The sequence below is a fragment of the Hemicordylus capensis genome, chromosome 3 (assembly GCF_027244095.1).
Source record: "Hemicordylus capensis ecotype Gifberg chromosome 3, rHemCap1.1.pri, whole genome shotgun sequence".
Lineage (NCBI taxonomy): Eukaryota > Metazoa > Chordata > Lepidosauria > Squamata > Cordylidae > Hemicordylus > Hemicordylus capensis.
In genome coordinates, this window is record NC_069659.1 from 62047266 (window position 1) to 62073510 (window position 26245).

General features: G+C 43.2%; 1 long non-coding RNA gene across 1 annotated transcript in view; it reads right to left on the reverse strand.

Moving 5' to 3' along the window:
- Nucleotides 1-2334: 2334 nt before the first annotated feature.
- LOC128349222 (uncharacterized) overlaps nucleotides 2335-26245 on the reverse strand; it is a 37461-nt gene continuing 13550 nt past the window's right edge. Inside the window, exons 3-4 of the long non-coding RNA XR_008318631.1 lie at nucleotides 7471-7552; nucleotides 2335-2407 (exon numbers count right to left, since the gene is read on the reverse strand). This is a non-coding gene — a long non-coding RNA (uncharacterized LOC128349222). The remainder of the gene's footprint in view (nucleotides 2408-7470; nucleotides 7553-26245) is intronic.

Below are 26245 nucleotides of genomic sequence, written 5' to 3' on the forward strand. Positions count from 1 at the left end.
CAGCATGCCCATGACAGCTACCACAAGACCAGCTCTCCTCTCCCTCTAATTGTTAACCAATTGTTATCCTCCCTCCTCTAATCTCTAATTGTTAACCACAAGAAAAGTAGACTCCAACAAATGTAGATGTGTACAACAGATATGCAGATAATGATTTACCTGGCTTTTTGGTTATGTTTGTTTATTGTTACTAAGATAAATGGTAAAAGTTTGTCTACTTTTACATTAATCGCACAAGTAGCTGCATTTCAAGAGTATGTGGTAAAACCGTTCCTTCTCAGGCTTGCCTAGCTGGAAAATTCCAGAGGAGTGGAATTGCACTTGGCCCTGATGAGGTGGAATGCATCATGCTGTGTTTGAGGCGTAATGGTGCAAGGGTGAGGGCCAGGTGATATCACTGGGTGGAGCTTTATATAACCAGCCATGCCTCTTAGCTGATCATCTTTTGTTGAGATTTGGCACCATCCACACATCCATTGGACAGTGTGGGAAAGCCAGTCACTGTTGGGACTGAGTAGGAAGTTTTGATCTCCATTGTTATTAGCCTGTGTTCGAATTTTTCTTCCTATATCACATGGATATGGAATGATGGGCAATTGTGATTTTTAGTTGTGGGTGCATTAATTAGAACTAGCTGACCCCACACAGAGCATCTGTGCGCTCTTTGGGGCCAGTGGTTACCTCTTCCCCGCCACCTTCTGCCCCAGTCTCCACTTCCAGGCCCAGCCGCCTCTCCTCCCCACCGCCACTTCTGCCCCCCATTCTCCACCCCTCCTGGGCCTTGCCGCCCATTCTCCACCCTTTCTGGGCCTTGTGGCTGGACCAGGCCAGCCGCTGCCTCTGGCTTCTGAGGCCAGGCCTGCCGCTGCCACAGCGACCAATCCTCCTGGGTGCGCCTCAGCCAATCAGGCCCATCCACCGCCTAGCCAATCAGCTGGGTGCAGGGACGCACATTCCAAGGCACACCCAGGAGAATTGTATAGATAGATAGTCCCTGGCCAGAATGGCAGGATGGTAACCACAGTTCTAGCACTGGTGAGCAACCAGAGGGACATGGAGTATTCATGAAAGGAATCCTCATGAATTCATGAGGATTCATGAAAGGAATCCTTGGAGAGGAGAGCTGGTCTTGTGGTAGCAGGCATGACTTGTCCCCATAGTTAAGCAGGGTCTGCCCTGGTTGCATCTGAATGGGAGACTTGATGTGTGAGCACTGCAAGGTATTCCCCTCAGGGGATGAAGCCGCTCTGGGAAGAGCAGAAGGTTTCACGTTCCCTCCCTGGCTTCTCCAAGATAGGGCTGAGAGAGATTCCTGCCTGCAACCTTGGAGAAGCCGCTGCCAGTCTGTGAAGACAATACTGAGCTAGATAGACCAATGGTCTGACTCAATATATGGCAGTTTCCTATGTTCCTATGTTCCTATAAAAACCTCTCTGGGCTTTGTGGCTCAGGGATGTCTGGGAAGGGACCCTACTTTGGGAATGACCTTGCCTATCTTGCCCACTGAGAGATACAAGGTTTGGGGATGGTGATGCAGGCAAACCTCCCTTAACATAGCCAGCTGTGTGGTTTGAAGAGCTTGAATCAGACAGGTGATTGCTGCTGTTCTCGGACCCAGTTTGCTCACTCAGCGGTACGTAGTAATCTTGTAGATGTTTCTGCTTCAGTCATAGAAGTAATTCAATCAAAAACTGTGCTCTACCTGGGTTTGGAAGCTGTGTATGCTCCCAATTTTCAGTTGTGTAGAAGCAAGGTAAGAGGAAAACCTGGGTAGAAGAGATTGTGTGGAAGCCAGGTAGGAGGAAAAGCTATCAAGTGAATGACCTCATAGTATAGTACTCACACTATAGGTTGATTGATGTTGCAGATCCATGTTTAAAATTTGATTTATAAAGTTGTGGCCTGAGTTTTAATCCATACAGTGCTGTCTTTTTTTAAGATCTGTGTGCAATGAAATTCTTCAGTGGAAATCATATGTAGAAATCATTTTTCAAAAAATGCACCCAACCAAGCTCTGTGCTGACACCTTGATGCTTGTTATAGGTAGAATGAAAAAGAATGTTGTGTTACTTTCAAAGAATGACAGCAGATAAAGATGGAACATACTGCTGAACCACCTTTTGTTTGAAAAAGGCAAATATGCTAGCTATAGAACTTCAGATTCATTCTGCAAACTGCAGGCAGAATATAGTTTAAGCATTAAGTGGACTGTGTGAAAAATGAACATGCTGGTGTGTGGTTTTGACTTCCTAGCAGCATATATATAATGATGTTACAATACTTTTGAATATTTTTTAATGCAAGAATTTGACAAAGGATATATAACAGTATGCTGATTTAATCAAAAGGGTTGGCAAGAAAATGCTGGTCAAATGTGTGCCTTTTCTTCAGAAAGGGAAAATAGGGCCTTAGGGAAAACAAAGAGAGAGAAAAGATGGTCACAATAAACCTCTCATCTTACAACTTTCCACTTTCTTGCCATACACACAAAGAATCCTCAGTGACAAATTATTTGTTAGAAAAGAAACTTCCTATAGGTTCCTGTTTAAACTGTAGCTTCCTAGGGTTGCAGCTGTTTGTCCAATAGCAATCTCATCGTTAGCAGCTCTGAGTATAACTTGTAGGACAGATTGCATGAGGATAAAATGAATGATTTGCCTCTGAAGGCAGATTAGTTGCTGTTCACCTGCCCTTCCCCTCTAAAACCAACATGGCTTCATTATCTTTATCGTTGAAGCATATTCCATCAAGGTAGAGAGCTTCTGTCCTGAGACAGGGGTCATCTGATGGGTCAATGATACCAGCAGGAGCTGCTTACCAGCCTTATGCCAGGAAACAGTGACCGTGACGGAAAAGCTTATCTCCCTCTTTTTATCATCCAGCAGCGTACCAGGAGTCTAGCTCAATGTCTGTATATATAGGTTTTTATTACCTCGAAAGGAACTTTTCTGTAATGCAAAAATATATTGAATTGCACTCTCTTTTGTCCTCCTCTCTGATGAGATATTCTACATGACTGGAGTTTTGCTCTGATATGGAGTGACACTAAGTGTGATATACTATTCAGTTAAGCCTTTGGAAGCACCTGCATTTGACTGCAGCTTCCTAGTTGTTCCCTTAGAATGGAATATATGCCAGAGCAGTTGGCTGAACTCTCCCCACCTTGCCTGACTCAGTCTCACAAGAGATCCTACAAATATAATACTCCAGGTTTATATTGGTAATAACTCAGTAACCCAGTCAAGTGAGACATTGCAAATCTCCCATCTGTACTCTTCAGTTACTAGTGTCTTCTCCTAACCTAAACGCACAAAAGAACACAGGGTTGCCAAAATTCATTTGTCAATATCGTAAAAAGTCATGGCATTTTCCAGAACGGAAGGAATCTGCAAGCAACAATCTACCGCTAATAAAGTTGCCTCATGCTTCCTCACTCCTTCAAGCATAATGAGGTACCAAGGTACCTCTACAAGGTCAGTTTCCTAGTGAGCACACTACTGGAGACTTGTCTTGGTTTTGTACTGTCTGTTTCTTTTCAAATATACTGGTGGGCTGTCATGCAGGCAGACAGTGCTGATCCTAAAGTCTCAGGAATCCCAAGGCTAATGGCTGCACTCTTGCATCATGATTTATTTATTTATTTATTTTATTCGATTTCTATACCGCCCTTCCAAAAATGGCTCAGGGCGGTTTACACAGAGAAATAACAAATAAATAAGATGGCTCCCTTTCCCCAAAGGGTGCACATTCTAAAAAGAAACACAAGATAGACACCAACAACAGTCACTGGAGGTACTGTGCTGGGTGTGGATAGGGCCAGTTACTCTCCCCCTGCTAAATAAAGAGAATCACCACGTTAAAAAGGTGACTCTTTGCCCAGTTATCAGGGCAAAGTCAACAGCATCATCCGTCAACACCACAAGCATTTCTATTTCTTTGTCCAAATCCTAAACTGCCCAAATTGTTGCTTTCAGCTGCTGCCCTGTAACACAGGTCATTGTGTTACCAAACTAGAGGTGAATGAGACAGAGGTTTGATTTGGTGTTCATCCAAATGCGTGAAACTGTGTTTCATCACAAATGCATTTCACCACATAAGTGACCCAAGGATTCCTATGCCAAACTGTAATCTGTACCTTTGGTTTGTAGTGAGTTTCACTGCCTGAACCTCAGGTTTGAAGGCAGCATCGTGTTGTCTGAATTCTGCTTCCGCCATAACTTGGATTTTGTAGTGTGCCTGCTCCCAAAACCATAGAGAGGGTGGCTCAGACCAGCCCAGAAACATATCAGCTCTATGCCTGCCATGCTTCTTGCTGGCCACCTCTCAGATCAGTTGCCCCACCCTCCAGAGTCTCTGCACTCCTTCTGCCATTGCTCGGCAACAGGGATGCTGCATTGCTGCATTCCAAGCTTCAGTGCATGTAAAGGGAGATGCCCAAATTTGGGGGAGGCCCACTTTCCACTGCGTCTTATATTCCCCCCTTTCCAAATCTGCAAAAAAGGGGATTGGATGACAAGACGGCCACAGCAGGAGAGGTCTCCACAAAGCAAGGGCTGCAGAAGTATCTGTACAAGCTCATGGAGTTATCTATGACACCAGGAACTGGGCAGCTTGGCTATTCCCCAGCAAAGGTCACACATGTCAGTGGAGCAATACCCAATCAATCAATCAATCAATCAATTTATTACAGCCATAGGCCATACAGAGAACATACAAAGATTAAAACAAGATTAAAAGCAAAATATGCCAACAGTAATATAATACATAATAATCAGGACAAAACAATAGCTCCTAAGAATTAGACCTTAAACAAGATCTTAGTCTAATAGCGACATAAAAGAATTTTGCCAACACCATAGTAACCTCATTATCTTGATCCTCAAGACAGAAATTCAAATAAATGGAGTCAGCTCTTCCTGGGAATTGCTCTAACAGAGGGAATATGAGTTCTTTCCTAGTATCAGAATAAAGGGAGCAATATAACAGCACATGAGAAACCATTTCAGGGAGGCCTGCACCACAAGGGCATGGGCCAAAATCTGACAATCCCTTATTAAATCTTTTTTCCAAAAGGGCTGAAGGCAGCACATTCATACGGGCCCTAGTGAATGCCATCCTAAACTTTAAAAAGTCTAGGGAAGCTAAATATTTAGCACCTCTATTCCCCGAAGGGGGCATGATACCAAAAAATAGAGGAGAGCAGGTCCTATTTCCCCTAGAAACAAGTTTCTGGTGCTCAATGTCATGAAGGCATTGTATAAGTATAACCTTCGCCTTCTCATTTCCCTTGAGTAAAATTTCAGAAGGGGAGCAATACCCAAAGTTTGGGTGAAATAAGGGTCTCTGGAATTCTTGAGCAGTGCTGCTCTATTTTTTGTACAAGTTTGCCAGAGAAGGGGGCCCCAGCCTTTCCCCTTGGGTGCAAGGAAAGAGTCTCTGGCATAACTCAAGAGAAGAACTGTCCATCTGGAGCATTATTTGATCTGTCACAGGAGAAATTCTTCCTGTGTGGTGAGGATGGATAATGCTCCAGAGTGGACCACTCTCTCATGGAAATGAAAGGCCGTGGAGACATGCATGCAGGCCAGGAGCTGTTGCCACCCAGCCAGATAGCTAGTTGCTTACAAGCCACAGGGAAGGGTACCCCAGCAACACCTTTCCTGGTTCCAATGGCTGGTGGACAGAGGAGTCAAAGTGCTCCCTCTGGCAGTCCCATAGCACATATGCATGTTTTTATTTGCCCACCATGGCCACCTGACTTGGCAGGGATCGCTGAAAACAGTAGCTCCCCTCACCCATGATTCCCCGTGATGGCGAATCTCCATACAGCACAATGCCAGTCTGAGCCTGGGAATTTTGAACATGTGTTAGAAGACATCTCCAATGCCACCCAACTCTGCCCACCCAGAAGCACCTGGACACACGGAACAGCTCAGACTCCTTGGGAGTATGTAAGGGTTGAGTGGAGAGGTGAAGGCACAGAGAGTGAGTTCTATTTTTAAACAGAGATACTGGGGACCCCACATCACTGGGGGAACCTATAGTTGAATGGGCTATCCCATGAGAGCACAGTCCAATGGAGACCCAAAGCTCATGAAACCTCTGGTCCTCCCCAGTGGACTGGCCCTCTCATGAGAGGGATAATCCCCAGTCAGCAAGCTGACATGGGGGCAGGAGTGTGTTTGGGGTTCCTGGAGTGCTTGGCTTGGGTCTTCAAGTCCAAGAGCATCCTTTGTTGTATTAAACCAAGCCCCAGGATGCTTTGCTTGCCCTCATATACATATTGCCTCCTAGGAAGTCATCATGATCCCTTCGTGGAGTAACAGAAAAAAGGGCTCCTTGCTATCTGCCGATACCAGTAGGTCTGCTTGTGTACTTGCAATAGTTGTGGTGCAAGTGGTTTGATGGGCGTGTGTGTTAAATGCCCTTTCCTTCCTGAGCATGGCTGGCTGATGCCAAAAAGGCATGATTGTGCTCAGGACGCCCTCTTGAAAATCATGGCCAATGGTTGCAGCCCTACTGGAGTACTGACACTTTGCCCACAGTATGATGATGCGAGTGGCCTGTGGCTTGCTAAGATTCAGCCTTGGCAGACCAGGAAGTGGGAGGGGCTCCTCTACCCAGAAACCAGAGGTCGCCGTATTGTGCTTGGGTGATTGTCTGTGGGACGATTCTTGGGTTTTCAAATTAACCTCGGGTTCGTCCACCCACAGCCTCACACTATGTCTGAAAGTGGCCATAGTGAGTGCTTTCACCATGGGTTTTTAGATAAACCATAGTGAGATGAGTCATTAATGGGGAATACCTGTTGGTTCACCACCAACTAGCAGGCTATAGAAGTACCTAGAAAAAGGGAGAACAACAGAATAGATGGTGCATAACACTGCATTGAGGGTCTCAATGTATTTGTTGTTGAAAAGGGAACAGCCAAATCCTTTGTGATCCTTAAGACATCACAAAATCCTGTTTTACACCAGCACAACATTCGCCAGGACAAATGGGGGGAAATGCAGTAGCACTGTGTTCAACAGTTCATTCAGAGTGGTGTCAGGGCTGCTTAGGAGTCTGCAGCAGCACAGGGGTGATGTGTTATGGAGAAATGATGTTGTGCATCATGTAAACCATTATTTCCAACAGACATAACATCACACTATGGTGAATGCACAATTTTGAGTTGTAGCAGAATAGGCTGTTTGGCAACATCATGGGCAGTGTATCAGACACTTGCAGCGGTATGGCAGTACTGGACTGCCTGTGTTATGCTGCACAGAATGTCTGCCATTGTGCTGTTGTGTTGCTGCTGAGTTAGAATAGGTATAGTTGCAGACATTTTAGCAGGACTGTAGGGCGAGGGTGCAAAAAAGGAGTATTAAAAAGCTGTTTGCCTGGGAGAGGAAGACATTTGTTCAAACGACAGAGAAAGCATCATGCTGAATTATTTTATGTGGTGTTTTTAAAAATGAGTTTTACCATAAGCTGTTTAGAGCTGTCCCTGTGGGTACACTAAGCCTTTCAGAACAGTCCCACGAGGGTTAACGCTTGTTCTTCCTTCCTAATGAGAAAAAGGATGAAAACATATTAAGGCCAAAGCCACCCAACAATGCCAGATAAACCTTTGAAGTTCAGCTTGTGTAAGTCTAGAATTCATTTTTCTTTTATTACACCAGAATATATTCTAACAATATTGTTTTACATCTGTTGTTTTGTGTACAGCCCTCGCCCAATTCATCTTTATGCTAATGTCCACGTAAGCATCGTGGCCTGAGTGTAATAATACAGAGTCTCTATGTTCAAAATAAGAGCATTAGCATGAAAATAAGGACTTTGTTTCTTAAGTATTCATTTTGTTGAAGCATAATCCAACCCAACCAAAAGCTATAATCTATGGCATCAATGAGATGTAGTTAGAATTAGATTGATGAGGCTGTTTTAAGTACTATCTTTTTGCAGAATATATAGAATAATTTCCCTCCTTTAAAAAATCAGGGCTTTTCCGTTACGACCTATTTCCACAGTATGGAATTTTCCTCAGTGTCATAACAGTTCAATAGGCAGAGGTCCACCAGCTGCAGAGGTAATAGCCATGAGGCTGTTGATTTTAATTTCTCTTTAAACAATAAAATGTGAATTTATTCTCATATTCATTTCTTCAAACAAGCTGCTTCATTTGATAGGATTCTCCCGCCCCAGCCAAACTGCTAAGTTGCCAGCTGGTGTCTTCAAATTGTTTCTTTACCCATATTCTTCAAGGAAAACCCTTTCCCATTATCTGCTTCTCTGAAGGGAAAGACCTTCTCTTCAGGTCAAACACAGCAGGGAATATGGAAAAGATTATTTGAGAAATACCCATTATGTCATATGTAAGCAGGAGGAGCAAGAAAGGCTAGCCCTTATTCAACAGGCAGACCAGTCCTAATAGCAGACTAAGATGGTCACTGCTATGCCAGATAAGGTATCCATTTTCTACTCTTCTCCAACTCACCTTCAAGTCCAGTCATATAAAACAATTTTTAAAAAACCAATCTATTTTGAGGAGCAAGCTGCTGGACAACATGCTGAACACATTAACTTAGGAAGATGGCTTATACCGAGTCAGACCCTCGGTCCATGTAGCTCAGTGTTGTCTATACTGACTGGCAGCAACTCTCCAATGTTTCAGGCAGGAGACTTTCCCAGCCCTACCTGGAAATGCTGCCAGAGATTGAACCTGAGACCTTATGCATGCAAAGCTACCACTAAGCTATAGCCCCACCCCCATAGCTGCACACATGGGACTTCCATCCAAGCAATGACCACACCAAGACCTGCTTAGCTTCAGCAAGGTGGCTGTATCATGTGTTCTTAGACCATGCTCTCAGGCCCTATGGCTGCTACAAGAACAGCACATCTCTTCTTGATGTGCTAGTTTTCTGTTTGCAGGGTACTTTTTATATGGAGAAGTATCCATCCTGCACTTGGACTCTGAAGTGGTACAGCCCTTAGTAGCAGAGTAGCTGAGAGTTCTGCTACCTCATTTCCACCTCATTCTGCATGTGTAAATCAGCCTGCAAGGGTGAGGATGTGGATCTATAAGGGTTTTGAGCAGAGGAGTAAATTATATAGTTGGGGCAGGTTATTTTCAAGCTTTGGAGGCAGTGTTATGAAGGGAACTTTTTGCCCCCTTTGGGGACTTTGCAGGCAAAGTTATTAAGCAGGCAGTTTCCCAAGGAACATCACAAGCACAGGTTTAAAGTCTAAATAAAAAAATATATTTTATTGACTACAAAGTAGAGGTTTGGCTATGATATGACACTCCGGTATTCCCATATTCACAGAACACACAAGCTGTACATATGCATCTGGGCTGAGTACTTGACTTCTGTTACAGTGTTACCAAATGTGTGTTTACTACTGGAGGAGATGGGGGAAGGGAAGTGGTAATGGGTGGTCTTTAGTTCAAGGTTTGCAAGAGAGAGAGAAGGAGACCTGAGTGAGTTCTGGTAGAGGTGAAAGGAAGGGCTAGTCAAAAGAACTAATAGGATAGTGGTGGGGAGAGAGAAGGGCACCTGAATGAGTCCAGGTAGCAGGAGAAGGATGGGCCAACCTGGTGAACTGGCCAAAGATCAAGGTAGAGGAGGCAAGGAATCCAAGAGAGAGTTTGGGGATAAAGGAGAGACAGAGCAGGTCAAAATAACCAAAAGGGGGACAGGAGAGGTGAAGGAAGGGGACCCAATCAAATTTGGATAAAGAGAGAGAAGGAAGAGTTAGCAGTGAGGATTCTAAAGCATTGCTCTTAGCACTGCAGTAACCTCTTCTGGCCACCATAGGCATGAGAAATTATGTTAATCTCTCTTGGTCAGTTAAGAGTCAGAACTGTTAAATAATTGTTGAAGGCTGGTGCTGGTTTGGGTATGTGATGTTTTGGGTATGTGATACCTCTCTCTCTCAGTATGTGATGTTTAGTTTCTTAATAAATCTTTATTTGTTTTTTGAACTCAACCTAATGTTTCTCTTCACAGCCCTCAACAGTCAAGAGAACTGGCTGAAGACTAGAAGAGAGTCAGACAGGAACCAGAATGAATTCGTTTAAGCAATGGAGGCACGAGCCTATCCAGAGGTCTGACTAGGCAAGCGGGGCGAGAAAGAAAAGGGGAGGGTTAAGTAAGGGTTAAAGACACAAAAGAAACTGGGCAGAGGAAATTGACTAGAGTGGGTAACAGTTTCTTCCACTAGAAAGGGAGAGTTGTCTGCTGGCTTTGTTGCAAGAGGGTGGATTGGAGGCTTGAGTTATGCAAGATATTGGAGCGCTGCTGGGAACCCAGAAGTGAAACCTTAGAAAATGGTGATTCCAGTGCCATTGGGAGTTGCCAATGTGGTCGTGGGGGACTGTTTTAAGGTCATGAGAGTCTAGATGGGTGGAGAACAGAGAAAGGAGACATGAGGAGGGAGTCACTTGGACTAGAAGGGACATCTAACAAGTAACCTTTGGCTGGAAAAACTGGCTAACATTTATTTCAACTCAGGCAGTAGAAGCTCAAGTATAGACTGGCTGTGGCTTGTATTCTCATGTATGGGTGTTTCATGTGCGGTTTGTCTCTCATGAGACAAAATTCATGGAGAGTTCCCTTCAGAACAAGAAGGCTACAGGTTCTCCAGGGTTTTTTGGCTAGTGGAGAAGCAAATCTATCATAACTCCACAGTTTGGGGCTGATCCTATGGCTCAAGGGCCCCTCTATGAGGGCTGTCCTTTTAATCCTAAGGGGAGGAATTGACCACACTTCCCTCTTTCTCTGTTGAAAAACAGATCTAAATGGAAGACCTCCGAACCTAGTACAGTGAAACCACAAGCACTCACCCAAACATATGTACCCAAGGACAGGGAGGGAAAAACAAGGAGAAACTCCCAAAAGGATAGGGAGGGGTTCTCCCTATCTTTACCTGTCCAATGTGAGGGGAAGCCAGATTTTGTGTGTGGTGAAAATGGGGTGCAATGATGGGAATGCAGAGGTTCTAACAGCCTCTAGAATGGGTCCCAAAGACTACACAATTTGGGATCTTTTGGCTGGCCAATTTTAAAAAGACACTAAATCAGGGCCCCTTCCGGTTAAAAATTAATGTGAAGGGTCTTCAATGCAAACAATGAAACAATTGATTCAAAGGAGCTAGATGGGAAGATGGGGTTATCTTGTAAGTGAAGTATAGGTTCTAGGGATTTAGTCTATTCACTCTAAAGCTTTGAATGATCCGAAAAGGGAGACTGAGTGGCTTTTTACACCTAGCTGAGGAATGCAGGTATGTGCAAAGGTGGGGGGAAAGCCATGTCTACCTTGTTTGAAAGTCTCAGGAGCACTTCAGAGTCTCCATATGAGAAACCTTCTTGGATGTTGGGGAACTCTGTGTGGACTCCCATGGGAGATTCTCATGGGGTTTAGGATTCTGTGGCTGTGCTTTCTTCCTCATGGGTCTCCTAGACTACTCTTAGCTTCAGTGATAGACCCTGTTTCCTTCCCAGACTTGCTTGAACACGGATCAAGCCAGGCTAGGCACCTCTGCAGGGATGCCAAGGGGGGTGTACAGGGAATCCCAGTTCTGGAACCCATAACAGCAGCATGCCCTTGGGTGGGCCCCTTCTGTGCCACTCCTCTGTGCAACTTCAATGCCACTGATTGGGGAGGCAGTCTCCAGTGCTGCACAGACTTGAAGAGTTAGAGAGCTCACTCATGTGCTCTCCCTGGGTAATGTGTGGGTTGAAGTGACAACAGCAAGGGACAGCCATCTTTCCTCAATTGTCTTCCTCTTCTCTGAGCAGTAGTGAGGGTTGGGCGTAACCGTGCTTGTAGTACTGTTACTTTCCCTCAAAGTACTGTTTTTCCTCACAGTACTGCTATGGCTTGTCTGCCTAAGTAGGAAGCACCATAACAGGGAAGAGAGGTGCTTTTGCCACTATAGGTAACAGCACTACATGGAAGCAAATCATACACTCATAGGAACCAAAACTTATCAGGGGGTGCAATTCTTACCACCACTGTTGGCAGTTGCTGTTACTCAGTGGTGGTACTTGTTGAGTTGTTGAGCTTCTGAGCCCTTCCAGATTGCTGAAGCCTTGGCAGCGGCCAAATTCTGCTGACTCATGGGTCATAATGCCCATGGGTGCTTGTAGCCCTGAGTGGGAACAATGTTGAGTGACTGGGATGATGCATCAGAGAGAGGTTATGGCATTGTGGATTTTTAAAAAGTGGTGGCTTCCAGTGAGGCTCTGAAAATGAGCTCCAGGCAGTGGGGATCCAATCCTCTTGGGAACAGGGGTGAGGTGAGACCTGATGGACCCTTGGGCAGAGATATCACACAGGTGATACTGGGCCTGATACCACATACCAGCACTCCCCAAATTTCAATCACATAAAAAATTTCACCACATACCAATAATTTACTTTGAAGCTAACATCCTTACTACATTTACTAGAGAAAGAGGCTATTCCCACAACCAGGAGAAATCGGGCTAAGGGAGCCTAGCCCATTTTCTCCCGGTCATGTGCTGCAATGGGAGCCATGCGACTCCCAGCAGCAAGCCTCCAAAAATCCCAGAGCTAGTAATTGTGTGGGTGGCCAGTCCGGCTGCCCAGAGACAGCTCCCTGCTAAGCCCGCTCTCCCTACAGAGCCCTGTTAGGCTCTCAACACTGCTCATGTGGAGACCCTCAAAGTTTTATTGAGATTTAGTAGTCCTTTAACAGTAACTCCTGAATAGTACTATTGAGTAATTTAGTGAGGATGTCAGCCACAATCTTTAGCAGGAGAATATATGTAGACAAGAAGCAATTTATCTGTCCATATTATTCACCTCCCATAACCCTTCTGAAACTTGCATATCAGTATGCCAAAATCAGATCACAATAGTGAAATCACAGACACATAAAATCCATTTACTTGTATACGGAGTTACATATTAAATTATTCTTAACAAAAAAATTTAAAAATTCAGGATTGGAAGAGTAATTTTGAGGTACATGAAGATAACTACAAAAATGTGTTGATTATGATCTTATAAAATACATGTTTTCTCCATATGGTTCTGTCTTACCTCCTTTTCCATACTCAACAAAGCCAAAAAACCAAATAACTGAAAAACAACTTTGATGTTCTCAAATCATACACATCCACCTTAAATATGATACAATGCGGTTCTTGGCCAGCTGCTTAAAACAAAGCAAAAATCTTTTTTTTAAAAAAATTAATTTTCTGATACCTTTCAGGCTGCACAATTTCGGCATCCGATGCTCTTGGCTACATTGAAACCAGATTTTGCTCGAATAAACGCTGAAACTGCAACTTTCTAATCTGTCAAAATTAGTTATTTATAGCATCTTGAAGTCAATTTTCCCTTACTTTGGAGATTCTGAGGGAAAAGATTTGGCTGCGGATAACTCAAGTGCTATAAAAAATATTCCCAGACCTACAACATTTGTGAACGACTCCAAAATTGGGAATCAAAGGTGGGGTTAATGAAAAATAACCTTTGGTGGAAAATGTTATAGAACTGACTGTTGGTACTTGTTAGCGAAAGCTACTGGACTTTAGCCTATTTTTAATGGATTTTTAAAAATATACAAATGATATCACAGCTCAACACCAACAGTTCAGGAAGATACCTGCTGTGCCACTGCAGATAAAATCACCTCAACTGATAGAGGCAGTCCCATATGTACCTGGAAGCTGGATTGTATGAGCAAAAACATATGGAAACAGTATTATATTCAGTATGTGCAAATGGTCTGGCAGATTGGTATTTTGCTTTGTCTTTTGAGAGGAAAGAACATCAGCTCCATTTGTATCAGCCTAGTGCTGATGACATCTATAGGGAAAGCAATGGGTTTTTAAGGCCACTTAACTATTGGATTGTTTTAAAAATGAATTAATTACCACTGATCTTTTCACTATAGGTTCAACAATAAAGAATAAATATTAAAATTCTGAAAACACATAAAAGCAAATATGTTAAATTATACATTTTATTTAAATGATCTCAATAGCTCCATATCCTCTGGGCAAAACTAATTACCTTTATCTTAAAAGCCTGAGTGATTAGCCATCACTTCTTGTCTCCATTCCAATGAGGCAGGAGTATGATAATAACTCCTCATTTATTGCCATAGTGTACAACCTGAAGTAGGGTCTCAACAGACATTCTTAGAATACAGAGAGGTTTATATAAGAGAAGACATTCCCTCAGCAGTGAACTAGATATCCCTTTAGACATATCATTTGGTTCAATCAATATCTTTATTATGGTATTTGACCAGATTTCAGCATTATAGTACAAAGTTAACATTCAATGCAGTTGGTACAGCCTGTCAGATATCACAGTTACATTTAGGTAGAGGAAGTTTACCCAAATCAGGAATATATCCTTACCTAACTGATAGGGGGAGCCTTCGCCTTTGCTTGACGAATCTTGTATGCAATGGCACAAAATTTAGCAAAACAAGTAACAAACACAGTCTTATCTGCAAGAAGATAGGTTACATAAAAATCCTTTGGTCTTCCCTGTAAGCTTTCTAAAAGGGGTAAAATCAGTTTGCTATGTGGAGTGCTATAAAATTTACAATGAAGTAAATTATGAGCCAAATTTTCAATTTTGTCTGATTCACAAGAACACTTGCACAGGTGATAGGGTAACTTTTTATATCTCCCCTCCAGCCAAACTGATGGAAAAACATAATGAGCTAAGGTGAAGGCTCTCTGATGGGTTAGACATGTTAGATTATAAAAATAACTTGCTGGAGCTAAAATTGAGGTGTCCCACCAGTTCTTAATACAGTTAGAGAATTTACTTCTCTCTTCTTGTCATAAACCCACAGAAACTAAAGATTCAGAAGAGAGTCTTGCTGTCTGAAGTTTTCTCATTAACTTGGATAACCACTGGAGGATCTGATCCTTCAGAACTAGGGAGTGGGGGTGGGGGCAATCCACTTGGCTGAAATTTTAGCTTTAGCCAATATTTTAGCTTTAGCCAACCATGCTCTGGTCTCCAGCTTTAAGGCCGATTTGGATACGCCTTTTGGCATTTGAAGAACCATTCTTAGAAATTTAATTTGGACAACCTCCATGGGGGGTAAAGTTTGAATACAGACCCAGTTGCTCCAAAGATCAGTTGGGTCATTGACTTGGCTTGAAACAGCTTAATATCTGCTGGGACAAATTGTCCACAGAGAGATAGAACCTTAAGATCATAGTAGCACTTTGCTGCGCTGTGTGTTATATATTCTAAGTGAACTTTCCTCCCCACCCTGCCCAGAAGCATGAAACACCACCCTTAAATGCTTAAAACACTTAACATTTTCAATCATGTTGCTATTAATCCTCCATCTGTAAGATTTGGGTCTCTTGGTGGATCTCCAATCCAGATCAGGATTGTGATAGGAGAAAACAGTTAATTCCTCCTCCCACTACAGTCCCAATCTGAATAAGTCCCCTTGTAGCTGCTATTGAAGAAAAAATTCAGAAAGGGACAAAATGTTTGAAGTCATGTTTAATTAGTCCCTAAGATATTTAGGATCCTAATTAATTAATTAATTAATTAATTACACTTTAATGCCTCCCAAACCTGAAGTAAGTCAGAGTGGACACTTAGGAGCAACTGGCTGCATTTGCATGTAACATGGAACCACTGGTCCAATGGACCTGAGGTTCCGTTGCGCCCACCCCACTCTGCTTTCCCATCCAAATTCAGATGTAACAGAGAGGCTTGCATATAGGCAACCAGCCTTTAAATTTTAGACCTGCTGATTACTTAAACAATCCTTTAATTGCAAAATTCAGGCAACCAATGACTCTCACCCGTTTCAATGCATTTCTACTGCAGTCTTAGAGGGGAAGTTCAATGGGATTCCATATTCTCGTTTATGCCCATGCGGCTCAGGTGCCATTTAAACTACTGCCCATGTAATTCTCTATTGTGACTTTTACAAGGATACCTGTTTAAATTTTATTTTCCCTCTACTGAAGAATTTTCCTGGCCACACGGATGATTTTTATCTCGATTATTTGCTGTCCGATTTTAATGTAACAATTTCTAGTATGGTGGCCAAATTTTGTTATATTGTATGTAAATCTCGTAATGAATTTATCTGATGTTACTGTTTACTGTTCAATGACCTAAATAAAGAGATTGAGATTCTGATTCACATGTAACGGAGAGCTCCCTATCTGCAGTCAGCAAGATATCTGCAGTCAGCAAGACTGCAGAGAGGAGGGGGAACTGGCTGTGTGAGTTTCATTCTTCCTGCTTCAACTCCAGTTCCAGGGGACTCAGTCTATGGTTCTGTATTCGGATATATCACAGGCTGTGTCCAAACTCGGGTTGCAGCAATGAAACTCACTACAACCCGAGGGTTCAGATTGGAGTTACAAATATGAAACCTTGGTTTCGTCACTACACTAGACCATATTTCCCCACATTCACAGAATTTTCCCACCATGCTCACAGTACCTCTGGCCCATTTAACTGCGGTTCTGCATTAGGTTTGAATGTGGCCATTATGTCAACTACCCTAGTTTGTTCCCTGTGAGTTCTCTATCAGTATATCAGTGCATCCATGGAATCACTGGAGCTTTAAAGTTTAAAGTTGTTCATTAATATTCACAGTAGACAAGGCTCCACACCCCATTCAGTATTCCATTCATTTTAATTGTTTAATCTCCAAAAATAAGAACAGCCCTGCTGGATCAGGCCCAAGGCCCATCTAGTCCAGCATCCTGTTTCACGCAGTGACCCACAAGTTGAGGGCATGCCCGTCCTCCTACTGTTACTCCCCTGCAACTGCTATTCAGAGGCATCCTGCCTCTGAAGCTAGAGGTGACCTACCGACTAGTAGCTGTTGATAGACCACTCCTCGAGGAAGTTATCTAAACCCCTCTTAAAGCCATCCAGGTTGTTGGCTGTCACCACATCTTATGGCAAAGGATTCTACAAGTTGATTATGCTTTGTGTGAAAAAGTACGTCCGTTTGTTGGTCCTAAATTTCTTGGCAATCAATTTCATGGGATGACCCCTGGTTCTAGGGTTATGTTAGAGGAAGAAGAAATTTCTCTCTATCCACTTTCTCCACACCATGCATGATTGTATAGACCTATATCATGTCTCCCCGCAGTCGTCTTTTTTCTAAACTAAATAGCCTCAGGTGTTGTAGCCTTGCCTCACAATAAAGGTGCTCTAGGCCCCAGATCATCTTGGTTGCTCTCTTCTGCACCTTTTACAGTTCAATAATGTTCTTCTTTAGTTATGGTGATTGTATGCAGTACTCCAAATGTGGCCGCAGCATAGTTTTGTATAAGGGCATTATAATATTAGCAGTTTTATTTTCAGTCCGCTTCCTAATGATCCCTAGCATGGAATTGGCCTTTTTCACAGCTGCCGCACATTTGGTCAACACTTTCAATGAGCTGTCCACCACAACCCCAAGATCCCTCCGCGGGTCAGTCACTGACAGCTCAGATCCCATCAGCGTTTTTTGCTCCAATATGCATTGCTTTACACTTGCCAACATTGAATCACATTTGCCATTTTGTCGCTTCAATGAATAAGTGATTCATTTAATCAGTTATTCATTAAAATAGTTTTCATTTGGTATGCACTCAACTATTTTTGTTGCCTTGTCCATTTTCAAAGGGAAGTAGTGGGCTTACCCTGCACCACAGCAGAGTTGTGGATTTTTAATTATTATTCTTAAGGTGTGTAAGAAATTCTCCAGGTGGCCACCATGTTTTCCCCACACTGCCCCAGACGTTGGGTAGGTCCAGAGCAATGTAGGAGGAAATACAGTCATCCCTCGATAGCAGGTTTGCTAATCATGGATTTGAGTATCGGCAATTGGAAAATTGTCACCACAATCGCCAACCATGGCCTGAGTAGGAACATAGAACATAGGAAACTGCCATATACTGAGTCAGACCATTGGTCTATCTAGCTCAGTATTGTCTACACAGACTGGCAGTGGCTTCTCCAAGGTTGCAGACAGGAATCTTTCTCCGCCCTATCTTGGAGAAGCCAGGGAGGGAACATGGAACCTTCTGCTCTTCCTAGAGTGGCTCCATGCCCTGAGGGGAATATCTTACAGTGCTCACACATCAAGTCTCCCTTTCATATGCAACCAGGGCAGACCCTGCTTAGCTATGGAGACAAGTCATGCTTGCTACCACAAGACCAGCTCTCCTCTCCAATTTGTGGTTTTGTATTTGTGGTTTGGTGCCATTTTTTAAAAGAAGGGGGGGAGGTTGGGGGCCAATTTTGGGGGTAAGGGGTCATTTCTGGGTGTCAGGGGGTGTTTGGAGGAGATTGGGGGCAATTGGGCAGGTCTGGGTGTTTTGGGGGGTTCTGGGGGTCATTTCCAGGGGTCAGGGAGATTTTTTTCACTTTTAAAAAGATTTTGTGGCACTTTCACAGTTCCCCTAAACCTCTGTTTCCATTTAAGGTCTATGTCTCACCTACCATTAATTCACTAACCACAAGGGTTTCCAGGAATGGAATGTTGCGGTTGGCAAGGGACTACTGTATAGAAACATCGGAAACTGCTTTATACTGAGTCAGACCATTGGTCCATCTAGCTCAGACTGGCAGTGGCTTCTCCAAGGTTTCTTAGCTCTATCTTGGAAATGCCAGGGAGGCAACTTGGAACTTTCTGCATGCAAGCATGCAGATGCTCTTCCCAGAGCGGCCCCGTCCCATTTAGGGAATATCTTACAATGGTTACATGTAGTCTCCCATTTAAATGCAATCCAGGGTGGACCCTGCTTATCAAAGGGAACCATTTATGCTTGCTTCCACTACACCAGCTCTCCTCTCCCTGGTGTGTGCCTGGACAAACTCTGATGCTCTTTTCACATATTAAAAAAGTTTTGTTTTTGTTTTTTTAAAAAGGCCAACACTCTGCTGTGCCACAAGGAATAAGTCCCCCCCCCGGGCCACTTGCTTCATTATGGAAAGCTAATTGCAGCCCAAATGAGACCTGAGTGAACAGAATGGCCCATATTCATATAATTCATTTAGGGTCTATATGCATTAAAACGAATACTTGCAGAGCATGGCAGATGAAAATGGCACTGAATGGGTCAATTTTCCATTCATTCCAATGTATCTACACCCCTAGTAATTCATATTATAAGAAGCGCTTATATCAAGTAAGAGCTGTAAGGGCAAGGAAACAGCATTTAAATGTGGATTTAAGGAGCACATCAATATTTAGAGAAACAAAAGTAAGGAGGACTTTAGACTGGGTAGAAGCATGACTGAACTCATTTTGTTTTGAGGAGGAGTTGAGAATACTGAAAACATTAAGCACATCCTCGTAATCAGAAAGGATCCAACCTTATGGATTTTAAGCCTGGACTGCATATGAACAGAATGACATGGCAAGAATGACATTCTCCATGGCAGAATAGATTGTACCACTTCAGACTGGAGGTGAGGAAAGTGTCCTGGGTCAGTAACAATTAGATACTGGCAATCAACCAAATGAAGGTGGCATGGAGTGGGATGAAGGGGGTTGGGCAAAATGAAAGGTCTAATTGTTCATGAATGTTACCTGAGCAAACCAAATGTTAGCTGAGCACAGCTATTGCTCCATGTGGGAGTCACACGGATTAGCTAGCCAACTGTGCTCTCGTAGGTGTTTATGCCACTTCCTAATGCTTTTTCCTGGAAGCCTGTTACCAGGAATTGTTATATCAAGTAGCTGATTTAGCTGCCTGGGAATTTCCATGGAGCTTTGGCTCCATTTAGGTGCTCGTTGGTAGTGGGCTCTACAGCTAGATCCACGTGTGGCTGGAGAGGAGGGAAAGGGGCCTGTCACAGCAGGTTGGCCCTTACATGAGGCAAGGTGAGGCAGTTGCCTCAGGCAGCAGATTACTGGGCACCAGTGAGGTGGCAAGATGCCCCTTTGCCTCCTGCTTTTAAAGCAGGAGCACACAAGGGGGTGGCATTTGGCAGCCTGCTTCAGGCACACAGAGGCCTTGAGCTGTCACTGTGTCACAGGCTAGCTGCATGAGAGCCTACGCAGGCCCCATTATGAACATATGTTCTACACAACTTCTAATCATGTTGCATGGTGTGTGTGAGAGAGAGAAAAGAATGGATTTAGGTTTATTTAAGAACTGCATGAGCCAAAGGCTACAGTTATACCAGAAAACAAACCAAAAAAGGCATAATATATAGCATATGACAAAATGAATAAAACATAACAACATGTTAAAACAAACAAGTTATCACCAGCATCAGATTACATCCAAAGGCAGAGACTGGCAGTTGGTTACAGCTCATCCTATTTCAGTTAAAATAAGCTGTGGCGTTTTTAAACCCTTCAGAGCTGCATTTTGCAGCATTTAAAGAGAAATAAAGCTCTGCTGTCCTGGCTTGGGGCTTCATGTCACACAAGAAAGAGCCAGTTTAGGGGACGTGGGGCAATTTTTTAAAAACCAAATTCTGCTAGATGCTGTAACGGGCAATTGACTAAATAATTAGCATGAAGCACCTCATATTTAAGAATTTGTGTTCCTTACATGATGGGTTTCCTCTAGCTTACTGGAAATTAAGCCTTGAGCTGCTTATTACCATTGTGTCAGTTTAACATGTTCAACATACATAAACATGACTCAAATTTTACCACCAGATTTATTTATTTGTTTGTTTATTTATTTATTTATTTATTTATTTAACATATTTATATACCGCCCAAAACTTAAGTCTCTAGGTGGTTTACAATAAAACAGTATAATTTAAAACAAAATTAAAACAGTAAAATGGTAATTTTACACAATGTTAAAAACTGTAAGTCTAATTAAAGCCTGGGTTAACAAATGTGTCTTAACTGCCTTTTAAAAACTTGTCAGAGATGAAGAAGCTCTTATTTCAACACAGAGCGCAGTCCAAAGCTTCAGAACAGCAATGGAGAAGCCCCATCCCTGAGTAGCCAACAGAAGAGCAGGTGACAAATGCAGACAAACCTCTCCAGATGATCTCAATGAGTGGTGGGGCTCATGGCAATGAAGACATTCTCTTAAATACCCAGGGCCTAAGCTGTTTGGGGCTTTATAGGTAATAGCCAGCACCTTGTATTTTGCCTGGAAACTTATTAGGAGCCAGTATAGCTCTTTTAGTATGGAAATGATGTTGTGTCTCTGAGATGACCCAGAGACCAACCTGGCTGCCACATTCTAGAACAGCTGCAGTTTAGTCATTTCTGGAGTTTATCAGCATATGTACCATTGTTCTGAGATCATTTATCTCAAGAAATGGATGAAGCTGGCATATCAGCTGAAGCTGATATAAAGCACCTCTGGCCACTGCCTCAACATGGGACCCCAGGAAGAGGTTTGGATCCAGAAGCACCCCCAGATTGTGTACCTGTTCCTTCTGGGGAAGCATTACCCGATCCAGAACCAGCAGATCAAAATCATCCCCTCAGTTCTGATACCACACAATAAGTCCCTGCATCTTATCTGGATTCAGTATCAGTTTGTTATCCCTTATCCAGTTCATCATTGTCTCCAGGCAGGTATTTAGGGAAGTTATGCCTTCTCCTGATGATATTGACATGGAAAAAGAGATTTGGGTGTCATCAGCATACTGATAACACCCTGCACCAAATCTCCGGATGATCTCTCCCAGTGGTTTCATGTAGATATTAAATAGCATTGGAGACAATATGGAGACCTGGAGGATGCCATGTAAAGTTCAGATTTTTAAGAGCAACAGTCTCCAAAGGACACAATCTGGAATCTGCTCATGAGGCAGGAACAGAACCACTGCAGTATAGTGCCTCCCAGAAGGATGCTCCAGAAGGATTCTGTGGTTGATGGTGTTGAAAGCCTCCGAGAGATCCAAAAGGACCAACAGAGTCATGCTCCCACTGCCAATTCCTAATGTGAGATCATCCAACAGGCCAGCCAAGGTAGTCTCCACCCCATAGCCCACCCAAAAACCAGTTTGAAATGGGTCTAAATAATCAGTTTCCTCCCAGACTGCCTAGAGGTGAGACGTCACCACTCTCTCAATTACCTTGCCCAGCCACAGAAGTTTGGAGACAGGTGTTGCTTAACTCTGAGCAATCCAAGGCAGGCTTCTTCAGAAGAGGTCAGGAGGCAAGGCATCCTGCCCTCCCTCAGAGAAGCATTTATATCTACCAGGCCTTCTACAACAACCCCCTGATAGTATAAGCCATGGCGGACAAGGGTCAAACGAACAGATGGTAGGCTGCACAATTACAAGCAGCTTGTCCACATCCTCATGAGTCACAAACTGAAACTGATCCAGCCTAATCACATAAGAGGAGTCACTGGACACCCACTCAGACACTGCAGTAATTGTGGGATGTGAGTCTACGTCAGCTTGAATATGAGAGATTTTAAAGAACTTATTAAAAATGTCAAAGTGGGTTGATGGTTCCAAATTCTGAATCAAAGAAGGAGGGGCACATACTAGCCCTCTCACAACCCTAAACAACTCCATTGGATATGAGCTTGTGGATGCAATATGACCAGTACACCTTCATCTAACCTACAACCTCTTTCTGTTCAAAATATGTTCCATCTGTCAGCACCTGCATTAAGCAAAATAAACACAGGATTAAGGAAGACACAATACCTCTAAGGGATGTTATAGTGCTGTGTGATGAACACTTGGCTATTTGGTGCCTTAAAATTAGGTCTTGGAGGAAAGGTTCAGATCATCCAATCATGGTTCAGCCAGCTTTGACAATGGCCAGGGAGAGGACACTAGTAGCAAGCAAATATGGCTTATAGGTTGCAGATAGCTCTTTTTGACTTACATCCAGCAAAGATGATGAGAGATTCATCTGTGATTTGATTCCAAGCCTTTGTACAGGCAGCAAAAAGGTTTTCTTCCACTCAGTATTATACAACTATTCTAGCTTTAGAGTACTTAACAGTGTGATAAATCTATAATGCTGTTCAGATCCCATATGGCAAAAACCAAACATTTATTGGCTGGACTCAGTTGAACTTTTCATACTTTTTCTTAAGATGTAAGAGCATTCAAATGCCATTAAAGGATCCCAGGATAGCACCATGATAAGCTGTCTTCCATGCACATTCCTCAATTTCAAGAGCATTTTCTTGTTTAACCCACTAAAATATATACACAGATTTATTTGATTGATTGATTGATTTCTATACTGCCCTTCCAAAAATGCCACAGGGCAGTTTACACAGAGAAATAATAAAGAAATATGATGGATCCCTGTCCCCAAAGGGCTCACAAACTAAAAAGAAACATAAATAGACACCAGCAACAGTCACTGGAGGTACTGTGCTGGGTGGGGGGATAGCACTCTGCAGCCTCACACCCAAATGTATCTCAGGATCCCCCTCCTATGCTTGTTTCACCTGGCCTAGGGTACATTATCCTAATTATTAAACATCAAGGAAGGAAGCAAAGGAAGGGAAGGGAAGAAGGGAAGGGAAGGGAAGGAAGGAAGATAATCATTTTGATTAGGTGACACGGTATTATGTTGACAAGCAGATACTGAAGTTGTCTTAGAGTCCAACATACATATTATGGGTAGAAGAAGTTAATGTGCCCCTGGAGCTAGAATTTAAATGGCTTCCATTAACAGGACCTCTTAACTTATAGGCTAGGGGGATTTTTTTTTCATAACATAGGAACATCAGAATCTGCCTTCTACTGAGTCAGACCATTGGTCCATCTAGCTCTGAATTGTCTACCCAAACTGGCAGAGGCTTCTTGTTGCAGGCAGGAGTCTCTCTCAGCCCTATCTTGAAGATGCCAGTGAGGGAACTTACAGCTCTGCAGGACATCTTTCCTTTTCTCTTCAGACTGAGCTTTAAACAGCTGTGATTAGTGGGAGGAATAGAACACTGCAATGTAAAATTAATTGCTTCAACCTACATTGTTCTCTTCAAATACACAATTCGTTTTCTGTTGGGCCAGGCACCACCTGCTCCGTCAGGCTCCCAATTTTCCTTCCCACACAACTGGGAATATCAACAGATGAAAGCCAATCATTTAGGACCTTGCTTGAGAAGTATTATTCTGGCACAGAACTAGGAAGGACAGAAACATATTATTGCTGAGGTCTTCACAAAGATAACAGGAAAAATGTGTCAGAAACTGAATATATTTCAATCCAGGGCTGCCTTAAATCAAACTATAAAAATCCTTTCTTCTAAATCACTTCAGTTCATTCAGCTGGGAAAAAGTGCAAAGATGTAAATAAATTTTCAGCAATAAATGTGTCTTGCAAACTCTCTTTGTCTAATTAGAGCCTTTAAACAAGGTTTAAAAATAAAAATCTACCCATTTGATATGTATTTTCAGAGTTCCCAGTATTGGTTCACCTTCAGTATCACTTCTTGTTCCTTTGAGTTTGTCCTACATTTTTTGACAAGTTTGAATGGAAAGTTTGAATTTCTCTTGTTCAAAGGATCCAACCCCTTTGATGGAAATATGGGGTTTCCTTGCCTGTGAGAAATCCCTGGTCATTCCAGGGCAGGAGTCAGTATGCCTACTAGAAATATAAAACACAAAATGGTTACATGTTTTACCATTAAGACAGTCCTTCCCTGGTTAGCAATACAGTATTGGTAAACTTTTAAAATCAGTCACTTACAAATTGGCAAAAACTGTAGGTACCTAAGAAAATTTTCTTAGAATCGGGAGGGGCAATTTTCACTGATCCTGTTTCCTTATTGTTGCCACCAATGCCCCCTGAAAATATGTCCCTGAGGGCTGGGAGCCTTCAGGTCCATATTTTTATGGAGGCATAAGGCCAGTAGAGAGAAGGGGAGATGGCCAAAAATTGCCCTTACCCCAATGCACACATTATTAGGTGCATGCATGCAAAGTTAGTCAGTATGTAAGCCCATCTTAAATTAATATACCTATACGATTTTAACAGTTTAAACATTAGATTTATTAAACAATGTTTGCATTCCTACTTCCTACATGGATTAGACCTCTTCACTGAAGTAAGACTAGATCATCTTGTTATGGCTGCGAGACATAACTTTTCATTGAAAAAGTTTTCAAGCTCTTACTTTGCAACATGACATCATAATTGAGTCAGTGATGCTCCCAGCCTCAGCTAGACATTGACATTGCTATGGAATGATGAATACTCACAATGATAAAAAGTTTGTTATATGATATATGATAAAAGTTCAATTTATTATATGATAAAAGTTTGATTTATCATATGATAAAAGTGTATTGCTAAAAGTGTAGATTATTCACAATAGATTCTCTGGTAGTTCTTTGTACAATCCACCATACATCACATTTTGTGTAACATTTATATTATTAATCCCTGTAGATGTGCCTCTGTGGGGATGCATCCTGGCAACCCAGCGGATTGGCTGGGAAGCCGAGGTGCCGGATTGGCTGGGCGGTGGAGCTCACGCGCGGCAGGATTCATGAGACTGTTGAGCTGCTGCCCAGGGAAATGGCGGGAGGGTAGGCGTACGGTGGCGGGACCAGCCGTGGCGGGCACTGCGCGCCGCCAGTGTGAGGAAGCGGCAGCAGGAGCAAACGGGCCAGCAAGCCGGTCAGAAACCACAAGCGGGGAGAGGGGGGGAGAGAAGTGAGAGGGTGGGCGGTGGTTAGAGACACCTGGGGGAAGAGTTGGGAAGAAGGGGCTGAAGGGGGGGGTAGCCAGGGAGAACTAGGGGCGCAGATGCTATGCGCCCGGTCAACTAGTATTTTATGACTCTCTTCCTAGATAGTATGGAGTGTCAGCAGTTGAGCATTAATTATTGGGGAGACATGATAGAGGTCTATAAAATCATGCATGGTGTGGAGAAAGTGGATAGAGAGAAATTCTTCTCCCTCTAACATAACACTAGAACCTAGTGGTGTGCACGGAACCATGGCGGCGCAGTCAGGCACTGAGGGGGGTCTACCTTTAAGGGTGGGGGGTAGTACTTACCCCTCCCGCCACTCTTCCCCCTCCAGCGCTGCATTTAGAATCGAAGTTTTGGGGGCGGCAGCGTTCCTCCCTGCCGCCCCTGCCCCCGTCGTTGCCAGGAAGTCGCGTAAATACCAGCACACATGCGCCCATCGTGGCGCGCGCATGGCAGCAACAGGCATGTGCAGCTGGACTAGGACCGTGGAGACCCGAGTTCAAATCCCCATTCATCCATGAAACTAGCTGGGTGACTCTGGGCCAGTCACTTCTCTCTCAGCCTAACCTACTTCACAGGGTTGTTGTGAAAGAGAAACTCAAGTATCTGGGCTCCTTG